This window comes from Bos javanicus, chromosome 24 (assembly GCF_032452875.1).
Source record: "Bos javanicus breed banteng chromosome 24, ARS-OSU_banteng_1.0, whole genome shotgun sequence".
NCBI lineage: Eukaryota > Metazoa > Chordata > Mammalia > Artiodactyla > Bovidae > Bos > Bos javanicus.
The window spans coordinates 56,918,061-56,944,174 of record NC_083891.1 but is presented as its reverse complement, the minus strand read 5'-3'; the positions used below and the strand labels follow the sequence as shown (position 1 = coordinate 56,944,174).

Below are 26,114 nucleotides of genomic sequence, written 5' to 3'. Positions count from 1 at the left end.
GGCGCGGTCACCGACCCCAGGCGGCGGCCGGGCTAGTCGAGGGCAGCGGGAAAGTGACGCGGGGCGGACGGGGCGGGGTGGCAAGCGCGTCCCCAGGGAGGCGGGGGCGTCCGGGGAGGCGAGAGAGGCCCCGACGAGGCGGGGGACGCGCTCGGACCGCGGCCAGGGTGCCCACCTGCCGCCGGAGCGCGCAGGGCGGGGGACTGAAGCCGGGCCGCGTCGGCCGGTCTCGGGGCTCGGCGTCCGGCTCCTCTCCGCCCCAGGGAGGGACCGAGGGAGGGCCGACGGCCGGGCCCGCCCCCGAACCAGCTGAGGCTGCTAAAAGGAGACCAGAGGCACCACCCCGGAGCGGAGAAACCAGTTTGGCCGGTCCAGCCGAGCGGAGGGAAAAGGGCGGCCGCAGAGGAAGGGGGCGCGGACGCGGGGCGGGGGAAGGCGGGGAGCCATTGGAGAGCTGCGAGAGCCAGAGGAGCCGCCGCCAACTGGACACGCTTCCCGGGGCCCCGGCCAGCCCCGTGCGCCATGAAGCGCTAGCGCGGCGGCCAGCGCTGGGGCCGGCGGGCGGCGGCGGGCAGGTGCGCACCGAGCGCGCGGGGAGGCGCACACCCGGCGGATGCCCCAGCCGGGGCCCAGCGAGCGCCAGGTGAGGAGGGGCGCGGCGGCCGGACCCTCGATGTGCCCCACAGGTCCCCTGCCGTCCCGCGGGGCGACGAGTCCCGGGGAACCGGGAGGCGGGGGCAGCAGCTGTCTGCGCCCGCGGGCTCCGGAGCCCACACGGATGGGATCTGGGTGGAGGTGCCGGGAGCCTTCGCGGCCTCGGGGATGGGAAGACACAGCTGGCGGGGTAGGCTGCACCGCGGGGGCGGCCCTGGGCTCTTCACCGGGTGCGCCAGGCGTTCGGGTTCTGCGCTCGTTTGCTGCGCTCAGGTCCCGGCTTAAGCGCCGAAGATCCAACCTGGCTGGGCTTGTGGCTCCTTGAGGGGCGCCGCTGGCTTCCCCTCGGGTAGCCCCCGTTGACAGGGTTCTGCTGGGGGCCTCGTTGGGAGCCGATGCCCACGCATCCGGCAAAGACCTCCAGGGCTGAACATACCGGCCGCGCCTTCGAGGAAAGATGGGGAGTGAGCTCGCCGCCACCGCGCCTACTGCGGGACCGGCGCCCTCCAGACGGCTTCCGAGAGCCTTAATGCTGTTTGGGAAGTGATGGGGAGGAGGGATCCTGTTTTCTGCCGGGGACTGTAGGGGCTTATCCACCAGCTCCCATGGCACCTCCAACAGCCCAGCTCCTTCCCTCTCCAGCTTGGTGCCCGGCGCTGTCACCTCGCTGTCTGACTGCGGAGTGCCACTTGCGGGGAAGGGCTGTTGCAGAGAAGGGCGAGAGTTTTACCCGCCCCTCTTGCCCACCCCTCCCCACGTTGGGGAAGAGTTGTCATTGTCCCCTCAGCTTCTCCGAGGGAGTGTGCGCGCCTGGGCCCCGCCGGAGTGGGGTGAGGAGGCTTGGGACACTGATCGGTGACAGCTGTGGGGGAGCACGAGGTGCCCGGGGGATGCCGAACGCAGGAGGCGGGTTGACAGGTTCGGAGAAGGGGAACCTGAGCTCCATTTCCGCTGAGCGAGCCCGGCTCAACCCCACCCGGATCCCTCGGCCCGCCGCTCTCCAAGTCCTTCTTGGGTAGCTCCGGACGCCGCCAGTTTCCCCTCCCGGAAACTGCCCGCCCTGTGGGCCTAATAAAAGATTTCCCCCGTCTTCCTGGTCGCAGTGCCTGCAAGTCTCTTGCTTCCGTTCCTCGAGAATGAAATGAGACAACGCAGGCGACGCACTGAAAGACCACCCGGCGCGCCGCAGGTTAGAGGAGGGTTAACCGCGTTTAGAAACGAGCTTAAAAGGGTGTGTGATCGAGTCTCCAGTGATGGTAAACACGAGGCAGATAAAGAGAGAAAACAGCGCAAAGTAGGAAGGAGAAGTTCTAATTTTCATGTCTGGGGAGTACTTTTATGTTAGACCTTAAAATACCATTCATTAATTCCGGGCCTATTGTTGAAGGCTTTATTAAAACCTGTTATAAATGCATGTACTGTGCAAAAGTTGATGAATGGTTATTAGCTGATGCTTATTACTTCTGGGGGAGACGTCTGCCTGACTGCAATTACTCCTCTAAATCCTCTTGATAATATTCATTAGTTAGTGGAGGCTTCCTTGTTCTAATTTTAGGAAAGAAATCTTAACCTATGTTCACTTGCCATTTTCTAGTGATCACTTGGATAATTTTTAGGGATTCTTTGGTCTGTTATAGGGCGCCAAACAAGACTCAGACAGCTTAGTACTAGTGAACAGGAACACCATGTGTGAAAGCAGCCTTGGCCACTTTCGAGTTTTCCTTCTGTTTTTTGTTTTTTTTTTTTTAAGGAAAATGCATATCAGTGTGCACTTACTGTGGTTCAGTGGTGAAGAATCCCCCTACAATGAGGGAGATTTGATTCCTGGTGGGTGGGAAGATCCCCTGGAAAGGGAAATGGCAACCCATTCCAGTATTCTTGCCTGGGAAATCCCACGGATAGAGGAGCGTGATGGGCTGCAGTCCATGGGGTCACAAGAGAGTCAGACAGGACATGAGCCACTAAACAATAATGCTATTGTTAGTGATAGTCGTTAGGGATAGAGCTCGGAGGGGTCTTTTTATTTTTGTAATAATTGAGGCTTTAAGACAGTTTAGTAAAAAGTTGCAGGTGTAAGTAGTCTGCAGGCATAACGCAAGTTCAGGACTGGTTGTTTTGCCCGGTGTCTCTCCGGTCTTGGCACTAACAGCTCCAGCCACATCCAGCTGTGGAATGTTTCTTCCCATCCCTGGCTTCTCCCTCATTGCCTCCTTCCTTTTCTCCCTTCTTACCTCCCTCCTCTTCCCCTTTTTCCTGGAGCAAGGAGTTGTGGAAAACATAGGGATTTAGATTCCCACAGATTTCAATTCTTTTACTTTAAATTGTATTTAATCTTTACAGTTTATTCTTATCTTTATTTTTGAAATTGTGTCACTTTAGATGAATTCCTGAATTTTCTGAAAAAAATGTTTTTCAACCTCCCTGGCTTGCGGAAGATTAAATAAGAAAACAAGTAAACCTTGCTTATACATAGTAGGTGTTTGTTCTTTTCTTAGTTTTCTTTATTAAATGGATTTTTTAAAAAAATAGTATGATGCCCAGGTATTTAGTGTGTTTTTTGTATTTTATTGCCTTACTGAAGCTTGAATCCAGTGTTGGTGTTCAGTAGACTCATGGACTCCAGGTGATTCTTACAGCTCACCTGAGATTGTAATCTCCTAGTTACCTTTGCTCTTTAGTTTCAATCATTGTGTTAAAAAAAAAAAAAAAGCCTGTTCGCTTATGAATGCAGAGGAACTTGCTTTTTAGATACCAGAACAAGTGTTATGGGGTCTGTTCATGTTTTGTGTCTCTAAAGAGGTGCCTTTAAAGTTTCTCAGGCAGTTAATTTTAGAGTTTACTTCTAGACCTCCCTCTAGGTTAGTCTCCTGGAAAGTTTTTTTGTGTGTGTATAGGTGGTATCTTTAGGTGTCTTGTGAGTTTTCAGGCCTGTTTGTTGGCATTGTTCAATTAGATTAATTGTATTCATGCCTGTAGGTGTTGTTTTGTTACCTACTAAGATAAGTAAAAATTAATTTGCTACCAGAGGAGTTTTAAGCCCCTGGTGGCTCAGCAGTAAAGAATCTACCTGCCAAGGTTCGATCCCTGGGTCAGGAAAATCCCCTGGAGAAGATTTCCCACTCCAGCCTGGCGTGCTGCAGCCCATGGGGTCGCAAAGACTCGAACACAGCTGAGCGACTGAACATCAGTTCTTGCCCGGGAAATCCTGTGGACAGAGGAGCCTGGCAGGCTACAGTCCACGGGGTCACAAAAGAGTCGGACACCACTTAGTGACTGAACAGCAACAGTGAAAATTAATTTGCTACCAGAAGAGTTTTTATAACATGAAAAGAAGATAGGTCCTCCCAAATCCCCATCCTTGTGCCCAGCTAAAAATCATATCCAGTATGAGACCTTCAGAGGTCCCATATTGCTGAAGAGCTGGCATTATGGAAGAAGAGTCTAGAAAGCACACACACACACACACACATAATTAATAGTATATATATATATATATATAAAACAGTCTTGTATCTCATCTTTATTAGAAAACGAAGGATTTTTTTTTTCTCATCTGATCGTTAAGGAACACGTTAATACTTTTCCTAATTGTTAAAAATTTGTTTAGTCGTATCTGACTCTTTTGCAACCCCATGGATAATTGCACTTTAAATTGTCACCAAAACCACGCACAGTGGGAACTATGTTTGTTAGATGGTCCCGTGGACATTGAGCCCAGAGGCAGCAGTTAAGGACTGGTGCACGTGTGCTGGGGTACTGTGGTCTGGCTTGGGGTCCTGGCCTCACGGCTCCCGAGTTGTATAACCCACGGCCAGTTGTTACCTTGATTGCTCTAGCTTCAGTGTACTCATCTGTAAGATGGAAGCGGAATAGTACTACCTCAGAGTGTCACGTGATGAGTTCCAACTGAGGGGATTTAAAAGGGCTTAGCACAGACCTCAGTCAAGCGTAGTCAGTGTTACTACCGTTGTGCTGTTGATGGCTGCCTAGTCACTCAGTCATGTCCGACTCTTTGTGACCCCACGGCCTGTAGCCCCACCAGGCTCCTCTATCCATGGGATTCTCCAGCCAAGAATACTGGAGTGGGTTGCCATGCCCTCTTCCAGGGATCTTCCCAACTCAGGGACCAACCCCAGGTCTCCCGCATTGCAGGTGAATTCTTTACTGTCTGAGCCACCAGGGAAGCCTGGTGTGCTGTTGATACCAGTCAGATCAGTAAATACTCATGGCTCAGGCCACCTTTGCCTTTCTCCTAGACAGATCAGGAAATGGGCATCACTCCGTATGTTAGTATTCACTAGGCAAACATAGGTGTGTATTTGCACCAGGCAGTGGCAAGAAAAAGTCCTCTAGAGCCGGGGTGCGGTTCTGAACTTCTAGACCCAGGGCTTGGGTTCCAGAGTCCAGGTGTCTAAGGACCAGGGGGCACGGTGACCTAGGGGTATGCGTTCCCAGTCACAGCCTCGAGGGATGGCCGCCCCCACCTGGGTGCGCCCTCCTCCTGCAGAGTTGAGGGGCGGCCCTTGGGACACAGCTCCTCTCCTTCGCCCCCACTTCCTGACTGCTTTCATCTCCCTCACCTCTGTACTCTTATTCTTTATTTAAATTTTTTGGTCACACCCCATGACATGTGAGACTTTAGTTTCCTATCTGGGGATTGAACCTGCACCCCCTGCATTGGAAGGTCAAGTCCTAAGTGCTGAATTATGGAGAAAGCCCTGTATTCTTGCTTAAACAAAAAACGAAAACTCTTCTCTGTTCCAAACTTGGGTTCTTTTTAAAGGATCAGTGCTTTCTGTTGGTTTCTGAGTTGTGGCCCCTGGTGAGCATCACTAATGACAGAGACCACTGGTACAATCCCATTTACCTATCTATCCACCACCTACCCATCCATCCCATCCATTCATTTAAAAAATGGCTTGAGCATACTCTCCCAGCACTGGACTGGCGATGTGGAAGCCTTCGAAGTTCCTGGAGGGCCTGACTTCTGTTTTTGTCTTTTCCTCTTTGGTAAGGCAATGGCAACCCACTCCAGTACTCTTGCCTGGAAAACCCCATGGATGGAGGAGCCTGGTAGGCTGCAGTCCATGGGGTCGCTAAGAGTCAGACACGACTGAGCGACTTCACTTTCACTTTCATGCATTGGAGAAAGAAAAGGCAACCCACTCCAGTGTTCTTGCTTGGAGAATCCCAGGGACAGCGGAGCCTGGTGGGCTGCCGTCTCTAGGGTCGCACAGAGTCGGACACAACTGAAGTGACTTAACAGCAGCAGCAGCAGCAGTAAGACAGTAGAGTGGATGTTTTCTCTCTTCCTGCTCTGGACTTTGCCCCTCTGTACATGGGGAGGTGGTTGCCTTAGACCATGGAGGGTGGCCTGGGCCTCTCCCAGCTCTGAAGCTCTGTGTTCATTATTAGTCTTCAAGTCTTATACTTTATAAGGGAGAGCTGGGCCTGGAGGCTCTGGCGGATCAGCAGTAGGAAGCTGGCTGTCAGTCTGGGGAGAGGACTCCTGGGTTTGGGGGCCCCGGGTGTCAGAGGTCACCCTTGCTCCAGGGTCACCTTCCCTAGTGTGACTGAGAAGCCTGGTGCTTCTCATCGAGTATGTGTAGCCTGACCTTTGGCTAGCAGCTATGGCCCTTATTTACAGGACTGTCATTTATGGCTTTGTCTCTCTGCTGAGTAGCTTTTGTTCACCAGAGTTGAAGTTTGTTTGATTTAGAGCAAGGAAGCATTGGAAACCAGTTTTCTAACCTTTACTCAGATGGGGCCCAGTTGGAATATCCTCATCGGAACGACTCGGGCGCTGAGCATGATTGGCTCACAGCCTCTGACCGCCCGTTCCTGCCGTTTGGGGAGGCTCCTGTGGTGGGTGCGTTACTTATTTTATGGTGTGATATGAAACTGTCAGTCGCTCAGTTGTGTCCAACTCTTTGTGACCCCATGGACTGTAGCCCACCAGGCTCCTCTGTCCGTGGAATTCTCCAGGCCAGTATACTGGAGTGGGTTGCCATGCCCTCCCCCAGGGGATCTTCCTGACCCAGGGATCGAACCCTGGTCTCCTGCATTGCAGGCAGACTCTTTACCATCTGAGCCACCAGGGAAGCCCATGGTGTGCTGTGATTCATGTACAAACCTTTACCCTATCTTCTTGTGACGCAGTGAACTACTGAGACCACTCTCTGAGATTGGTATATGATCTGTGGATCCAGAAGAAACATTTAATATTCTCTCTAAGGAAACAGATAACCCTTGAACGTGGGTGGTTGAAACACACACTCATGTGGGGGGGTGGGTCGGGGTGTGTGTATTTCACCCTGGAACAGATCAGCCCAGCCACCATGGTGGAAATCATACGTGTGGGCCCCTAAGCCAGGCACTAGCAGATGCTCTATAAGCCTTCAGAACTCTTGATAAAACAGTGAAATTAAGTGTGTGTGGGGTCATCAGCTGCTGAGACGGTGAGAATGAAGTGAAAATCTACCCTCTGTTTTTGGTACCAGAACAACACTGGGAGGAGAGGAGGTTCCTCATGATGTCATCCCAGAGCAGTAGTTCATTTCATGGGAGTTTTGTTTCAATCACTGTAAAATATTTATAAAATTTGTCATTTCAGCCATTTTAAAGTGTGAATTCAGTGGCATTAAGCATATTCACAATATCTTGTGGCTCTCACCACTGTCCATATCCAGAAGTTTTCTACCATCCCATTTGGAAACTCTGTACCTATTAAACAGTCACTCCCCGTTTCGCCCTCACTGTATCCCCTAATAACCTCTGGCCTGCATGGTCTCCATGAAGTTGGCTGTTCTAAGGTCCCTCAGCTACATCACACAGCACGAGTCCTTTTATGACGCTGATTCCACTCAGCACAATGTCCTAAAGGTTCGTCCACGTTGCAGCATGAGTCAGAATTGCCTTTCGCTTCCTTTTCAAGGCTGAATGATATTCCCCGGTGTGTGTATACCACATTTGGTTTATCCAGTTGTCTGATGAAGGGCCTTTGGCTGTTGTGAACATGGGCATGTGAACATCTGTTTCTTCCTGGGAGCTGCTGCGATGTGATTCAGTTTTGTGAGATTTGTCATTCATAGAACATAGAACCTGGCTAAGATGACCAGGGTTAGAATCACATTTTCCTCCAAAGCATCTTGGAGATGAGGATGTGGGACACTGCGCGGAGGCTGGTGGCATGGAAGACACGTGGCAGCAGCCACGTTTCTCCTTTGCACCTGAGGCTGCTCTCACACAGCTGGCACACCTCCTCTCCTCCCAGTGTTGTTCTGGTACCAAAAACAGGTCATTCATCACCCGCTGACCTGCGGTGTGGGTGACACCGTGCTCTATACCAGGGTGGGCTTAAAAGCTCAGAAGGCCTGGCTCCACCATCTGAAGATTTCTGCAGGCCACAGCTGCCCTCCAGGGAGGCTATTTCCTAGTAGAGGTGAAAATCCGTAACTTTCCTCCAGAATTGACTTGAATTAAAGAAAAAAAAAATTTTTTTTTTTTGGTGGATAGAGGGAGCGTGAGAATGAGAGAAAAACTTATATGTAATGTTTGAAAATGGGATACTTAAAAATCAGATTGTTTTCTACCTTAGGGTAGAACCCATGGTTTTCAAAATAGGTTTCAAGGCAAGAGATCAGTCACAGGGTAGCAGAATTGTCAGATGTTGCATCTGTGTACTAATGTGCTTATTCATGGAGCAGGATCAAAACCAGAACCCTTTCGATCATGATTAGATGTCTGTTAGGCTAAAAACATCTTAATTGGAACAATAGACTCTTACGTGACCTTTTGCTCATAGGGTGTCTTGAAAATTAGCCTAGATAAGGATTTGCATATTTTAAAAGCAAGACTTTTTTTTTTTTTTAAGTAAAACATACACACATTTCCCACTGACTCCAATGTCACTATCCCTGGATATCATTCCATCTTCCTATCCTGTGCCAGTCCCAACCACAGAAAGGATATTAATCTGTCGGAGCTTTGCTACTTTATCTAGTTCAACTCGGTTGAGATTTAGAATATTTTTTTAAAATCAGTCTTAGCCTTCCCCTCTTGCATAGAGAAATATGGTGAAAATTCTCAAAGGTCACATAAGTAGCATCCAGTGTGACCTGGATCCTTGAGATCATTCAGAGCAACACTTGAAAAAAAAAAAGCTGAAGAAAGTTTGCTCAGGCCCTGTGCTCTTAGTCACTACTGGTCTCATTTCTTGAGTTCTAGCAGGTGGCTCAGTGGTAAAGAACCCGCCTGCCAATGCAGGAGACAAGGGTTTGGATCCCTGGGTTGGAAAGATCCCCTGGGAAAGGAAATGACAACCCACTCCAGTATTCTTGCCTGAGAAATCCCATGGACAGAGGAGCCTGGCGGGCTACAGTCCATGGGCTTGCCAGAGGCAGACATGACTGAGCAAGCTTCTTGAATGGCTTCTCTTAGGGAATTTCCTGTCTCCTCAGTCATTCCGCAGCATGGACACTCCTCCTTAGCCTTACAAAGTCTAAGACAGCTGGCCAACAGCTACTTACAAACCACATCCTTCGTGCCAGGCACTCAGCATCGGTCAATTAATCAAGGAGGTGAAGAGCCTGCCCTTAAGGAGCTCACATTCTATCGAGATGAGGACAGTGGATAATAAAGATAGTGAATAGGTAAATTACAGGCTTCCCTGGTGGCTCAGATGGTAAAGAATCTGCCTGCAATGCAGGAGACCTGGGTTCCATCCCTGGGTTGGGAAGATCCCCTGGAGGAGGAAATGGCAACCCATTCCAATATTCTTGCCTGAAGAATCCCATGGACAGAAGAGCCTGGCGGGCTACAGTCCAAGGGGTTGCAAAGAGTCGGACACTACTGAGCGACTAAGCACAGCGCACAGGTAAATTACATGGTGTGTGTGAAGATCAGTGCTACAGGGGAGGAAGAAGAGGAAGCTGAGAAGGGAAAAAGAATCTGGGCGGGGGGTGGTGGGGAAGGCAAGGGAGCAGGATGCAGTTGGACAGTGGACAGGGTGGCATCTGGGTGAAGACTCAGCAGGGAGAGAGTGAATTAGGAAGATCTTGGCAGAGCAGGGGTGGGGAGAGTGTCCCGGGCACAGATGACTTGGTGCTTGGCTGGTGTGGTGAAGGCAAACAGGTCATTGGCTGTTCCTCAAACCTGGAGTGCTGAGGGGCAGGGCCGGGAAGACAGAGCAAGGGGGTATGGCGCCCCTGGTGCAGGGCTTCCTATGAGTGTGAGGACTTTGGCTCTGACTTTGTGCAAGCTGGATGAGGGTGTCGGTGGAGGACGTTGCCCCCTGAGGGTCATGATCTAGCCTCTGACTTCTGTTTTAGTCCCTCCGGTTGCTGTGTGGAGACCATGCCAGGGGAAGGCTCTTAGACTGGGAGGGTAGTTAGGAAGCGGAACCAGGTGAACTATATTGGAGTCTGGGACCAAGGTGAGACGTCTGAGAGAAAGAAGGCTGTGGATATTTTTTCAAGGTAGAGCCAACAGGATTTCCAGATGGATTGAACTTGGGATGTAAGAGAAAGAGGAGTCAAAGATAACTTTCTTGGCAGACTCTGGGTTGCAGATGGAAATCTGAATTTTCAAAATGCGGTAAATTCAACGGGCTGTGTTCAGATCACTCATAATAGGTTATAAAAAGGCTCTTCAGAAGACACATTTGTGTAAGATTTTCATTCACAGAACTTCAGCAGAGAACTTTATCGTCAGAGCATGCCTTTCTTTGCTGGGGAGAGGGGAGGTGCTGGAAAAGATGATTTCCATGAAGCAGAGGCTTTTGCTTGTACTGGAAGGAAAGTGACCGTGTTAGGTGCTCAGTTATGTCTGACTCTGTGACCCTGTGGACTGTAGCCCACCAGGCTCCTCTGTCCACGGGATTTTCCAGGCAAGAATACTGGAGTGGGTTGCCATGCCCTCCTCCAGGGGATCTTCCTGATCCAGGGATTGAGCAGAGTTTTTACCCCTAGCTCCACCTGGGAAGGAAGATGGTCTGTATTCCATGGGGGGCGTAGGGTATGGAGACCTCTCCTGCAAGAGGAAACAGGTGAAATTGCTGGTAAGGCCCTGATCCCTGCTCCCACCGCTCCCAACCTTACCACGCATTGTCTAGTGGGGAAGCTGCTTCTCGCCCACAAACACAGGCTGGCCACCCCTATCTCCACACACGTGGGTTATCTTTTTTCAAACAGTTTTATTGAGATATAATTCCTGCACTGTACAATCCACCCTTTCACAGTGTACAGTTCTGTGGTTTTAGTCTATTTACAGAGTTGCACCACCATCACTACGGTCTTTTTTTTTAATATCTGAATACTTTTTTGGCCCCACTGGTCTTAGGTGTGGCATTCAGGATCTTTGATCTTCATCGCAGCTTGCAGACTCTTCGTCGTGGTGTTGGGCTCTAGTTCCTTGACCAGGGATCAAACCTGGGCCCCCTGCGTTGGGAGCACAGAATGTTAGCCACTAGACCACCAGGGAAGTCCCATCGCAGTCTATTCTGGAAGCTTTTTATAACCTCAAAAAAGGAGTCTGGTCCCCTTTAGCTGTCACTCGTAATCTTGCTCCCGTTAGCTCCTGGCAACCTCTGCTTTCTGAACCTGTGTATTTGCCAATCTGGACCTTTTCTCTAAATGGAAGCACACAACATATGTTCTTTTGTGAGCTGCCTTATTTCACTTAGCACGATGTTTCTGTGGTGTTTTGTTTAGCGTAATCATCCATGTTGTAGCATTTAGCCGTGTTTAAGTCCTTAATTGCTGAGTACACAAGTTACTTTTGCATGTGACGCATTCTTGAAAGGGTCACAGGGAATGGAAATGTGTGTTAGTCACAAATAGATCGATTAACATTGTTCGAAAAGGAATTGTTTGTGCCCAGAGAGCTAAATATTTCTCTGTGAAGGTGTATGTGTGTGTATATGTGTGTGTGTGCATTAATTTGTTCTTTCATAGCTAACTACAAAGTACATGGAATTTGTGGCTGACTCTACAAACTGGTGGCTTTTGAGCGGCCTTATCATTTTTCTTTCATTTTAAAAAGTCCACATTTACTTATTAAACGCTGACTACATTCCAGACCACGTGGCAGGTGCTGGTGGCTGATGCCAGGATGAACAAAACAGGGACCTTCCCCTGCGGTGCTCACAGGGTTGCTGGAGGAGGGTTAGTAGGAGTCAGTATTGAACCAAAGAGATATGAGATGCACTGATATTAGGATCTGTGATAAGCACTTACAGGAAAATAAGACATGACTAAGAATAATGAGGGCTGACTTTAAGATGGCCCCGGAGGAACCCAAATGGTCATGGAAGGATGGATGGATAAATACACAGTGATCATCCATATGATGGAATACTGTTCAGTCTTGAAACAGGAGGAAATTCTGACACACGCCACAACATGAATGAACCTTGAAGAATTATGCTGAATGAAATAAGTCAGACACAAAAGGAGAACTACTGTATGATTCCACTTCTGTGAGGTACACAGAATAGTCAAATCCATAGAGGCAGAAAGGAGAACAGGGGTTACCAGAGGTGGAGGGAGGGGGCATGGGAATTACTGTTTAAGAGGACAGAGTTTCGGTTGGGGAGGATGAGAACGTTCCCAAGGTGGGTGGCGGTGATGGTTGTACAATGGGCATGTACTGCACATCACTGAAGCATGCTCTTGGAAATGGCTAAAATGGTCAATTTTAGGTTGTGTATATTTTACCACAACAAACGACTTAGCCCAGGAAGATGTCTTGAAGGAGGTTATTCTGAGACCTGAAGGATGAGAAGGCATCAGGTAAGGCTTTTCCTGGTCCAGCTCAGGGCAAGAGCATGTGCGAAGACCCTATGGGGAGAGCTTCCTGCTGTGTCCTGCGACCTGTGAGAAGGCCAGGATAGCTGGGGCTGGGATGGCTGGGACCGAGAAGCTTGGGGTGAGGTGGGCACGGACCAAGCTGGTTGGAAGACATCGATGTATTTGTAAGCTGTGCAGTGACATGATTTGATTTTGAGTTTCACTTGAAAACTCAGACTATGATGTGGAGAATGGGCGGGGTAGGGAGCCAAGAGCAGAAGCAAGGAGACCAGTGAGGAGGCTGCTGCCCGGGTCTGAGAGAGAGAGATGAGAGGTGGGGCTTGGGCCAGGATGACGGTGGAGATGTGGAGCAGGGGGCGGAAGCTGCGGTTTGGTTGTGGAGTCTCCACCTGGGCGATGGATCAGATTCCAGGATCTCATGAATGGGAGGGAGCAGTTGATTCTCAGGTTTCTGACATAAGGGATGGGAGGCGAGGATGTCAGAGACAGAGGAGCAGGACGGAAGATTATGAATTTAGCGTTGGTTGTGTTCACTTCCACCCAGGAGTGGCCAGAGGTCAAGCTCTGATAAATTCAGGAATTTTGCCTGGAGATATGCAACCATGGGAACCGGTTGCGTGGAGATTGGTTTAAAGAATTCCATAGGGACATTGGAAACCTTACGAAACTGAGCACTTCCATGATGGTTCAGTGGTAAAGAATCCACCTGCAGTGCAGGAGACATAGGAGATGTGGGTTTGATTCCTGGGCTGGGATGTTGATTCCTGGAAGATCCCCTGGAGGAGGAAATGGCAACCCACTCCAATATTCTTGCCTGGAAAAATCCCACGGACAGGGGAGCCTGGTGGGCTGCAGCCCCAAGGGTTGCAAAGAGTCAGACATGGCCGAGCACAAGCATGGATGGGCAGGGGTGCTGGAAACCTTAGGAAACCAATGCTTTCCAACCTTAGGGCCATCCTTTTAATTTTTATTGTTTTTTTGTGGAATAGTACATTCAACTATTTTTTTAAGCAATAAAGCATTTAAATTTGAGCAAAGAAAGCACTTGTGGAAGTGCTCTAGTGTTGCCTTATGGAGAGAATGACAGAGGAACGCTGGTACAGGGTTATCTAGTTGGCAGGACCACCATACACAGGTCAAATGGTTGTATTAGACATGGGAAAGGGGCAGCTGGCATATTTAATGGGAACTCACTAAAGTTTCGGAGAAGGCAATGGCACCCCACTCCAGTACTCTTGCCTGGAAAATCCCATGGATGGAGGAGCCTGGTAGGCTGCAGTCCACTGGGTCTCGAAGAGTCAGACACGACCGAGTGACTTCACTTTCACTTTTCACTTTCCTGCATTGGAGAAGGAAATGGCAACCCGCTCCAGTGTTCTTGCCTGGAGAATCCCAGGGATGGGGGAGCCTGGTGGCTACCGTCTATGGGGTCACACAGAGTCGGACACGACTGAAGTGACTTAGCAGCAGTAGCAGCACTAAAGTTTGGGAATTTCTCATGGACAGTGCGGTATTTTTTTTTTTTTAATTATAGAAATTTATTGCAGTTTAGTTGATGTACAATATTGTGTTAATTTCAACAGTAGGGTATTTAAATTGGCTTATGTGGCCTTGTCTAAAAACCAAATTGTGCTTTTAAATATGCATATGAGGTGTGTGGGGCTTCCCTGGTAGCTTAGCTGGTAAAGAATCCACCTGCAGGAGACCCCGGTTCGATTCCTGGGTCAGGAAGATCCCCTGGAGAAGGGATAGGCTACCCACTCCACTATTCTTGGGCTTCCCTGGTGGCTCAGACAGTAAAGAATCAGCTTGTAGTGCAGAGACCTGGGTTCAATCCCCGGGTTGGGAAGAACCCCTGCAGGAGGGAACAGCAACCCACTCCAGTATTCTTGCCTAGAGAATCCCCATGGACAGAGGAGCCTGGTGGGCTACAGTCCATGGGATCACAAAAAGTTGGACACAGCTGAGGGACTAAGCACAGCCCAGCACACAGGGTGTATGACAAAGTGGTGTTGCCTGTGTTGACAGAGTTCTATGCTTGCACAAGTAGCATTTACCCACTTGGTCCTGTGCTGTCTCTACTTGTTGTTCAGTTGCTAAGTCGTGTCCTACTCTTGTGACCCCATGGACTGTAGCCCACCAGGCTCCTCTGTCCATGGGATTTCCCAGTGCAAGAATACTTAAGTGGGTTGCCATTTCCTTCTCCAGGGGAGGTTCCCAACCCAGGATCAAACCTGCATCTCCTGCATTGGCAGACAGATTTTCTACCACTGAGCCACCTGGGAAGCCCTGACTGTATTTACTGGCCTCTTTTTTTCCAAGTGAAGGAACTGTAGGTGGCTTGAAGTCTCAGAACGAGTAATTGACAAAAGCAGAAATTGAGCTGATTGAGGATTTCAAGACACCCAAGGTGAGGGTTCCCTTCAGGACCTTGCAGTTAATGGTTGGAAAAGCAGTACAAACAATTTTGAAATACAGAAGCAAATAAAAACACACAAGGCACACAATTAACTTTGAATCTTAACTAGACAACAAATACACTTTTAACATAAGTATGTCCTTCCCATGCAATATTTGAGACATACTGAGACTAAAAGATGATTTATCTAAAATTCAAATTTGACTGTGCATCCTGTGTGTTTTATTTGGCAACACTACTCAGAATAAAAATTTAGGAACACAAAGATGTTTGGAATTTAAAGACTATGTATATATTCAAGCTCCCTTTGACAACTCCTGGATCTTCTGTGCATTTTAAAAAAATCTGGAGTTGGGCATGAGAAGAGAATTGATTTTTTTCCCCTTAGTCTCTTGAAATGTCTGTGTTGTGTTATTCCTGAATTTTAGTGAATATTCCTTATTTGTGATTAGCAGCAGCCTGGTATTGGGGACAAGCTCTGAGTTCAGGAACTGGCAGATCTGACTGAGTCCCTGACCAGTTAGTTCTTTGACCTTGTCTGGAAATAACAGTGTTTTGCAGTTTTAGATCACTTCATAGTTTTAAAACCTTCTCAGTTGGGAGTTACTAGGACAGGTGTTGCTTCCATAGCACAGAAGAGAAACTCAAGGGAAAGTAAGGTTTGGGTGGCTGGCCAAAACTGGGCTAAGACACTCTTTTCAACTTTTGGTTCAGTGATCAGCCCATTGTTTTGTTAAGATCCCATTTCTTTGTGATTCAAATCATGGCTCTGATGTTTTATGGGCTTCCCAGTGGCACTAGTGGTGAAGAAACCCCTGCCAATGCAGGAGACTTAAGAGATGTGGGTTCAATTCCTGGGTTGGCAAGATCCCCTGGAGGAGGGCATGGCAACCCACGCCATTATTCTTGCCTTCAGAATCCCAAGGACAGAGGAGTCTGACAGGCTGTGGTCCATAGGGTCACAAAGAGTCGGACAAGGATATCATCTTGATGTGATTCCATGACTCTGCATGATCTCATCTGTCATAAGATTCCAGTTTTGAAAATTTACTTGGTGGAAACAATGTCAAGCATGGTAGGTTAAGAACACGATGAAACATATGCTTCATTGGCAGCCATGGAATTTGGCAGCCAGATTTCCAGGAATTATGATATTGTGGGTAGTATTGGGGAAGAATTAGGGTCCAATGTTCTGAAAGGGCAAGCTCAGTTTCTTCCAGGATGAAGCATTGTCTTAATAACGATATTCATTCAGATATTTGAAATCCTGGTCCTTAAAGTGTAGCAGTCCCAGTGGATACCGCTAATACCAAGATCTGGATGGATCATACTCTATTTTGAAGGGAGTTTGTCCTTTGTTTTTCTTGGAATTTTCTGTGTGCAGTCTGTGCTAACCACAGTTCCTTCTACATGGAAGGAGCTCAACAAATGTGTGGTGACTGGATGAACAGAACACCCTATCCTTGATGACCAGCTTGGATGGTCATTAATTTCACTTTCCATACTGACTTTAGGGAGCCATGACTGTGTTAGCAATAGTCCTTGCCCTTCAGATATTTAATATTTAATAGGGGAATCAGACAAAACCACATCTAACTAAAGTACAAGGCAGTATGGTCTTCACACAAAGAAAAGAAATATGCTTTTCATCTCTTTTTAAGAAACATGTTTTTCTGGTGGCAGAGATGCCTGGTGGGTTCTGTTTTGTTCTTTACATATTTGCTTTTATCAGCTTTTTTTTTGTTTTTGTTTTTGTTTTTTTTTTTTGTCTACATAGTGAATACTACATGTTCCTTCAGAAAGTTTATAAAATTCCAGATAAGGTCTTTTTATCTTAAATGCTTTTTCCTTCTATTTTGAGACATTTTAAATCTTCAGAAAAATTAAATAATACCAACATTTGTATACTTCACCACTGAGGCTAGACCATTTTTAAATGAAGAGACGCCTTTTTAAAAGTTGAAAATCAGTAAAGTTGTTAAATCAGCAAGTCACTAAAAACCAGTTTGGGAGAAGAAGCTCAGGGCAAAGACTGAGCTGGAATAAGAAGATGACATGCTGCCCAGTCTCAATTCTAGCTGGGACTTCATGCCCACTTCTCATCAGATGAAGTTACATCTTCTTATATATGGGCTCCTTAGTGTGTGTCATAAGGAAATAAGTAAGCATAATGTGTCTTTTATTGCACTTGGCACAGAACTCAGGGAATGCAAAGGCTGGTGACCACTGCAAGAACTACAGTACATTTTATTTGCTAGTAAAATTTAGTTTGCCACGTTGTCGTAGGTGTTGTGCAAGGATTTCCAGTCCAGAGCACTCCTAGAATTTAATGTTAATGTCTTAATTTATTGTCTTCAAACTTGTATCCTTGAATACTTCAGATCTTTTAAATATTCTAACATCCTGTTGGGCAGTCCTTGTATACTTTAGAATTTGTCTGACAAGCTCTGAGTTGTTGGAAAACATTTTTCTGCCTGAGCATTTTCAAAGTCAATGTTCCCTATCTGGCTTTATTTTAACCCCACTTGATAGTATCTTTCCTTTGCATTCAAGCAAATCTTGATTTTTAAAAAAGTTAAACATTTTTTTGGGAGTTCCTAGTTTTCTTGAACTTTAGACACATTTCTGAAATGAGGATCTTAGATTAGAAGATATCCGGGGCTTCACTGGGGGTCCAGTGGTTAAGAATCTGCCTGCCAACGCAGGGGTCATGGGTTCGATCCCTGGTCCCAGAAGATCCCACACGCCTCCGGGCAGCTAAGCACATGCGTCACAGCTATTGAAGCCCGTGTGCCCTAGAGCCCTGCTCTGCCCCGTGAGGAGCCCCTCCCATGATCAGCCCACACACCGCAGCTAGAGAGTAACCCTTGCTCACCGCAACTAGAGAGAGCCCGTGTGCAGCAACAGAGACCCAGCACAGCCAAAAGTAAATAGATAAATAAATAATATGAGTAAAAGTATCCCGCAGAATTCCCAGCTCTAACATTCCTATATTAAATTTACTAGATCCTTCCCTCTGCCTCTGCCCAACCGCTGCTTAAAAGGTGTTCCTGAGATGTTTCTGTCTTTGTTTCAGGTCCGTTGCAGGCGCCATCTTTACACTAACTCGGGGCATGCTGTATTTGCCCATGTCCTTAGTGATGTTAAAATGGCAGGGTTATTCGTATTTAATAATCCTGGTGTTGTGATCCACTTTTTAAAAGCATGGCCTGTTATTTAAGGAGGAAAGCATTCGTTGCAAAAGGAAAAAGGATGATAGTGAAATATTTGATCATTAAAACACTTCGCATAGAAAGGGAACGTTTTCATTCCTGATGTTAATTGTGTAGTTGCTTCTCCTAACCACCTGATAACAAACGGCACTCCCCTTTTACCTACAATTCTGTAGGGACGGAGCGCCCTCCCTGTGTCTCGGGGTCTTTGCCATACCGTGTCCTTCACCTGTGACATTTTTTCCCACCCTGCCTCCCCCTGCTGACCAGGTGTCCCCTCCTCCTGGATGACTTCCTGCTTCTTCACGCTCCCCGGTCAAAGTGAGCGGCCTCTCCTTTGCTCCGGTCCCTCTCTGTATATTCCGGTCGGAGCTTGGATCACGCCATCTCAGAGAGAGGCCAGCTGTTTATTTCACACGCCAACGCGGCTTGATGTCTGGATACTGCTTTTCAGAGTATGGTCCCCGAGGCAGCAGCATCAGCACAAGTGAGGGCCCCCTCCAGATTTACTGAGTCAGAAACTCAGGAACTGGGACCCAGCGTTCTGTGGCTGAACAAAACTTCCAGATGGTTCTGATGCCTTCCACAGTTACTTCTTCAGTGTATTAAGTTGGTTGTTTTTGCAGTGATCCAGGAGGTAGTGGAGGACAGGGAAGCCTGGCGTGCTGCAGTCTGTGGGGTCACAAAGAGTCTGACATGACTTAGGGACTGAACCTCGACAACAGCTGGGGTGGAAAGAACCCCCTGTGGACTGAGAGAACCAACTGCACGGCTTTCCTTCTTTTAGAAAGATGCCAGATGAGACGAGCCAAGTTCTTAGGCCTTATTACTTAGCACAACAGTCACAAACAAAAATAGGTATTTTAAGATTTTGGTACCAGCTTTTGTTTCTCATTGCCATCCTTTGCAAATGCCACATAATACTAGGGGTTATTTTTAGTTAACTCCTGTTTGGGAAAAATGGACTCTTGTGACATCTTGGTTTGGGTTAGAGATCTTTTTACTAATGGTACTTGGGAACGCCTAGATCTTTCTGCAGCTCTGAGCTAGAAGATGTTTGCATCCAAGGGAAGACAACTAATGCCTATATTCACTCACTATTCTGGTTTGGGTTTATGTTATTGTCAAAAGATGATAATGAGTTTCCAGGATCTTGAAAGTATCTTTACTTAGTATAGTGTAACTACATTTGTTTCCTAGTAGGTGGAGCAAAGTGAAGTTTAATACTTGGCCCAGTTGTATTCAATTTTATGTGCTTGTCCACAAAGTCAGAACGTGAGAAAGTTGATGTCGTTTGTAGAGCCCTTATCCTGAGTTGGCTGTGAACTTGTTGAAACAGAAATGAGCACCAGGTTTCTTAAAACATTCTGCAGAAATTTCCCCAACCTAATCAACCACAGGTGATTTGGGTCACAGGGGGACATTTTTGGTTGTCACAACTTAGGGGTTGCCACTGACATTTAGTAATTGAGGCTGGGAGTGTTGCTAAACCTCTGACAGCCCCCACCACGAAGGTCTCTCCCACCCAAAACATCAGTAATACTAAGGCTGAGAAATCCTGCTCTGAACGATGGACGGGAATGGCATAAAACCCTGGGGTTCCTCTGGACTCAGTCCCAGCCTTGTTTTCCCCTCCATGGGGTAATCGCCTCTGTTTCTGTGGCTTTGTTAGTTAGTGTTAGTCACTCAGTCGTGTCTGAATCTTGGTGACCCCGTGTAGCCCACCAGGCTCCTCTGTCCATGGAATTCACCAGGCAAAAATCCTGGAATGGGTTGCCGTTCCCCTCTCCAATAACTAACTACATACTATTAGTTCAATGTGCCGATTTCGGCTGACCTTCCATTACAGCCACCTTTTCTCTCTGCCAGCCTGTTCTCTCCACTTGAGCATCTTCAGAGCGCCCCGTCCCCCACCCGCAACCCCAGCACATCCAGCCCTGAACCCCAATCAGTTTAGACGACACTTCTCTACCTGTGGACTCGACCTGTGACGCTTTCTCTCCCGCACTCCACCATCTTGACCCCCACTTCCAGTCCATCTCCAGATCTGCTGCTTCTACTCCCAGAAGGTCTTGAATCTGCCTGCTTCTCTCCATTGCCGTCCCCTTAGTTCCAGCCCCCACCCTCCCTTTCCTGGACCGCCTCAGGGGTCTCCTGACTGGTGTCTCGTCTCCACTCTGCCCCTTCCGACCCAGAGCAGCCATTCATCCTGAAGCATGTCCACACCCAGCTGCAAAACCTGTCTGCAGCTCAGCATTGCAGTTTCAAGAACATTTCCCTTCTTAAAGGGCTCACCAGGCCCGGCCCCCCACCAGGTCCGTTCTTGTCCTCTTTCAGTTCCTGGAGCACGACGAAGCCCTTCCTGTCTCCACACCTGCGTATTTGTTGCTTTCTCACCGGGAAAGCTCTCCCTGCGAATGACTCCTCCTTATGTTACTGAAAGCGAGGTCTGGCTGCCTGCCACTCAGAGCCATTAACGAGGCCAGGTTGGTGGAAAGGAAAGTTTGCTTTATTTTGAATGCTGGCAACTAGGGTGGTGGGGGATCTTCCCTGGTGGCTCAGAGGGTAAAGAATCTGCCTGCTGTACAAGAGACCCATATTCGATCCTTGGATCAGGAAGATCCCTTGGAGAGGGAAATGGCAACCCACTCTAGTATTCTTGCCTGGAGAATTCCATGGACAGAGGAGCCTGGTGGGCTACAGTCCATGGGGTCGCAAAGAATTGGACATGACTGAGCAACTAACACACACACAGCCAGCAAGGGAGGGTGGTTGTCCATCCAAAGGCCTACTCTACCCCATCTCCCCTCCGCCTGAAAATCAGTGGGCAAGAGCTTTTATAGACAGAGAGAGGGGTCTACATGCAGAAACAGCACAGTCAGTTCTGACTGTCGTCTTGAGATTGGTCATCGATGGTCTGACCAGCATCATCTTGATTGCTCTAGGTACAGTTAACCTGAAGTTCCAGCATCGGTTTGTTTCCATTTTTTTGAGGCCAATTCTCGGAATGATGGCAGTTTATGTACGGCTACAGTCTAGTCATCATAGTTAACTTCTCCACTTGGCATTTCAGTATCTACAAGACAGCTCACAGGATATGGCTCGGAATATTATCTGTAGCCCTTGAGGAGGAACTAAAGGTCCCTGACTGTGTTTAATGGGTACATTATCATTATTTGGCCTGCTTTGACCGTTTTCCTTTGTTTATGCATTTTTTCACGTCTCTGATGAAGCTTGTTCTTGGGCTAGCATTTTTCCACAGACAAAAGGTGAGCTGAAAATGTGGGGGGTGGGCAACGGCCGTGGGGTCCTGCTCCTTTTCACTTATCTCTTGCTTTTTGGCTGAGTGTCGTTTCTTCAGAGTGTCCTCTGACCACCCAAAGGAAATAGGCTCTCCTGAGGGATGCCCTCTGCTCTTTCTCTTGAGAGGGAGACCCCTTGTTTGCGTGTGCAGTGATGGGTGTGCTGCCCTGTGAGCCTGGAATCTTCTGTCCCACTCGCTACAGCTCAGCAGCGGGCAGAATGGCTGAAGCTTGTGGTTTGATGACTCTCGGTGGAAGGTTAGTGGGAGAAGGTGTTGCCTGAGTGGGGAATGAATGGAGACCAGTCTGCAGGGGTGAGGGGAGGGGGCCTGAAACTCAAGGCTGTGGGGGCACAGAGAAGGGAGTTATCAAACAGTAACTCAGTTTAGAAGGGTTCAGGAAAGTTCCCAAGAAGAGGTTACTTTGGAGGGCCTCTTGAAGAATGATTGGTGTTCCTCAGAAGAATGACTTGGGAAATATTAATAGTGAAATTCTGATTGGGGTGGGGGTGATGCTGGGAATTAAATGGATTTTAAAGACAATCTGCTGCCTGATTGCGCCCACCCATGGCTGAGAAGGACCTTCCAGAAAGTGACTGCTTCTACAGTGTATACCAATGGCTTCTCAAACATAGATATGCATGTGAATCTCCAGGGGGTTCCTGTTCATAAGTGGCTTCTGGGTTTGATTGGTGGCAAAGTTCCATAATTCTCATGAGCCCTTGATCAGACATATTGATGAGAGAACAACAGCTCTGGCATCAGAGCCCTTTGATAAACAGTAGAAAAGATGACTTTTGTATTTTCTCCAATACTTAATTTTCTTTTAGCCTTTCCTGTGAATTGTGTCAAGAAGTATTTTAAGATTCATTTTCAGCAGCATCTACCAGGTGTATCTGATATTTTTAAAGTTCTTATTTTACATGGGCCTGCCTATACAATAAAAGAAATGGAAACATAAAATTGTTTTGAGACAGATGCCTCCGTCCTGTTTTATGACTGTCATCCTTTTCAAAGGACCCCAATAAATACAGTAGTAATTCTGTTAGATAGGAATTCACTTTGATATTGTTTTCTCCATGATTGCATTCCTCCAGGAGCATTTTTTCCCCACTCCCCACTCTAATCTGACCATTATCTATTTTATGACTGCTCTGTAGGGCATTTTTAGCCCAGACAGTCTGTTCTCTGCCACTTGTCATACTTCTGGGCAATTCCCCCCTCCTCCCCTATCAACCCATGTATCTTCAGAAAAGACAGACTAGTATTAATCCAAGCCAGTCATCCTTCAGGGGGTAAACTGCTTTCCTTACCACGTTGTAGTCCAGACTGAAATGGATTTCATGTTCTCTATAACCTTCGTTAAGACGCATAAACCAGAGGTGACTGTGGACTGTCTGTGGGAGGGAGGGTACAGTCCATTCTTGGTTTTGCAATGCATGAGACTGTCAAACTTGGCTACAAACTAGAATCACTTGAGGAGCATCGAATATATTGATGCTGGAGATTCTGATCACCCAACGTAGGTTCCCCTGGGGTCATTCTAATGCGAAGTCAAGGCAAAGAACTGTTCAGAAGGTAGATGCTGTAAGAGTCTGCTGTTTACAGGATGTCTTTTTAGCTTATCAAAATTTACTCAGGCTTACAGAAATGTCTAGATATAAAGACAGAGGGAAGTGATTGAAATAAATGAGGGGAGTAACTCAAGGACGTCAGACTGGATTCTGTAAAGCATCAGCTATGAATGGCCTTGATTAAATCCCTTAACCTCAGAGCTCACATCTGTGTAGTGATTTGCTGATTACCAAGCCCCTTCACGTGCTGGACACTAGATTCCCAATAATTCTAAAGGGAGGGCAGAGCCCCTTTGCCTTCTTCACCCTTTCTTTGAGGGAGCACAATGCTTTATTGTTTTCAGGTTCAGGTTCAGTGTTCTGGTCTGGAGCCCCTCCCAGGTACGTACTGGGCTGGGTCAGGTACCAGGCTGCGTCAGGTACCAGGCTGCGTCAGGTATGACTTCTTCCAAGACTGCAGTCCACCCTCTGGGGCATGCCACCTTCTCCTGCACTTTGCATATTGAACTATGATAATCTCTGTGATGGTTTCTCTCCTCTTGGGGAGATGGTCATCATATCTCATTCATCCCATGTTGTCCATAGCCTAGTAGACATACAGTAACTATTGGAAATTTAGTTCATCCATTAATCACCACTTTACTGATGGAGACACTGGAGTTGAGGGAGACTCAATATGGGTCCGGCACTGTCCCTTCCCCTAACCTTTCTGAGCTCCAGATTCTTCTTGTAAAATGAAGAGTTTGGACATTTTCTTTAACAATCCTTGTGACTCTAAAACAGGTGTTTCTATTTTAAGATCTTAACTGCTTGATAGTGGTGTAAAAACTCAACAAAGCTCTCCAGATGCGTATGAAAGTCTGAAGGATGAAGAGTAAAGAATATGATCAAGGTACCTCATCTATTGGCAAGAACGGAAATTCTTTTAACATTTCAGTCTAGGCCAGGAACGCAGTCCTAATTCTTGTTCGTCAACACAATCCACTTTCTCTGGAGGCTGAGAAAGTTGACTGTCCTGGGTCCTTGTCCATTTCTTTTTCTGAAGTTCCCCACGTGATTTCAAAATCGATTGAAATCAAGGCCTGCCTCTTGCTGTTTGGGAGATTGCTCACATCTGCCAGCAGTGGTTATGTGACTAGTCTGTAAGTCTGTCTTCTGAATTTTAGCCACCTGGTTGGCCCCAGAGCAGCCTGTTTGCACAGCCAGCGTTGGCCAGGCCACATAAATCGTGCTCGTAATCCTGAGACAAGGAAGTTGTTTGTCCGAATCATGATGTAATCAGGAACGCGCCTGCAGAAACTGGAGTCTTGGCCACTGAGAGATCATCATCTCCTAATCGGTTAGGGCGAAGGAGGAGGGGCGGGTGTGCTGGAAAAGGAAACGTGAAACCACGTCTTTCTCTTAGGATAAAAGTGTTCACCGGAAAAATAAGTTGTTCACATTTTGTGTGCAATATCACTTCTGTCAAGCAACCCCTTTGGCTAAAATCAGTGAACAGATGTGGAGGGTTACAAAATGTGAAGCCTGGGCAAGCATTTCTGAAAGCTTAAATGAAATAATTTCTCACACCAATGTAGAGGTAAATGGCCAATATAACGGTGACGCCTGCTCCCACCCATACACAGCTTCTGAGAAGTTTTCTTGCTTCACCCAGCGCTGCCCTGAATTGGAAGCCAGCCTACCGTATTTCTGCAGGACGATAAGATCTGACTCTCCTAATTGTTATATTCCCGAAGCTGTTAATATATGTCAACATACAACAGGATGTTCGTGGCAGCTGCGCATGATGACCTGGGAGCTGGGCCAGAGGGAGCCATTTCCAGAGTGAATCTTGTAAAACCCTCAGCTTTGTTTCGAGTTAAGGCAAATTTAGACATTTTCATTTTAAAAGGACTTTTGAAAGAAACTGACAAGTTGAATATTTAGTAACCCTTTCAAGGATTTACTCAAGTGAGTAAAAGAAAAAAATCTTGTTTGCTTTCTGTTTTAACCTGTTTTACATAGACTGATAAACTTGTGATTTTGAGATTCATTGTAATCAAACATGGCGATCAGAAATGTGGATTTCAGGATCACTTGATTTTTTTCAGCATTTGAACTCTAGCCTTTAAATTCCACAGTGATTTACAATGGGCTTCCCAGAAAGATAATGTTTGGCATTATTTCTAAGAATTTTCTTTCTCTTTCATTGCACAAGGTAAGTTAAGAATTGGTAGTTAATCATCCCCAAAAGAGTAAGATATAAACATCATGTCTGGTGCTGTGAACAAAAATTGAACATTGGACCATAGTTGATATCAACTTTGATGTGAAAAATTAATTGTAAGTTTTATTTTTGCCTCTTCTGGGATAACCCCCAGCTCCATCCTCTAGTGCGTCTGTGTCTCTCATCTCCCAAAGCTGGTCTGAGTGAAGTTGTGTCTCCCTGGTCTGGTCTCATTTCAGTTCGAGACCTCACAATTATTCCATGAGAGCTGTCTTGACCAAGTTTTGACTAAATTTGGGACCTGGCTAATACATCTCAGGATTCTCATTAAGTGTAATTTGTGGCTTACATTTCTGGGCATCCTCTCTCCTCGTGTGTGGGCTGGACCTGGTGATGTGCTTCTAATGCATAGACTGTGGTAAAAGGGGTGGGATGTCATGTCCAAGGTCAGGGTGCAAAAAGACCCTCCTTGGATTTGCCCTGAGCAAAGCCAGCTGCCGGGTTGTGAGCGGCCCTTGGGAGAGACACACGGCAGAGAACTTCGGGTAGCCTCCGTTCAGTAGCCGTGAGGAACCAAATCCTACCAACAGCCGTTTGAGTGAGCTCAGAGCCCTCCCGGGTGGGCCCAGAGGACCGCATCCCGGCTGACACCTGGACAGTAGCCTGTGAGAGGCCGTGAGCCGTTACGGAGTTGCTGGGCTACAGACACTGAGCTAACACTTGTGCTTTTCACCGCTTCATTTAGGGGACTGTTGTGGCAACCGAACTGAATGTAGCAATTGATAATTAGTACAAGGACAAAGATTTCAGGTGCAATTTAAGCGTCCCCTGCCTGCAGGGAGTTAGTTCACCATTTATCTAGTAAGCTCTTCAGTTGCCAAGCTGCAGGTAAACCAAGATGCCAAGTCGTCATCTTTGTCGTTTTCTGATGAAGGGCTCCA

At 47.4% G+C, this 26,114-nt stretch overlaps 1 protein-coding gene across 1 annotated transcript in view; it reads left to right on the top strand.

Moving 5' to 3' along the window:
* The first annotated feature begins 347 nt into the window (after positions 1-347).
* The window catches only part of ATP8B1 (ATPase phospholipid transporting 8B1), a 109,200-nt gene continuing 83,433 nt past the window's right edge, over positions 348-26,114 (top strand). The window contains exon 1 of the mRNA XM_061400305.1: positions 348-643. The gene's annotated coding sequence lies outside the window, so the exon portion shown is untranslated. The remainder of the gene's footprint in view (positions 644-26,114) is intronic.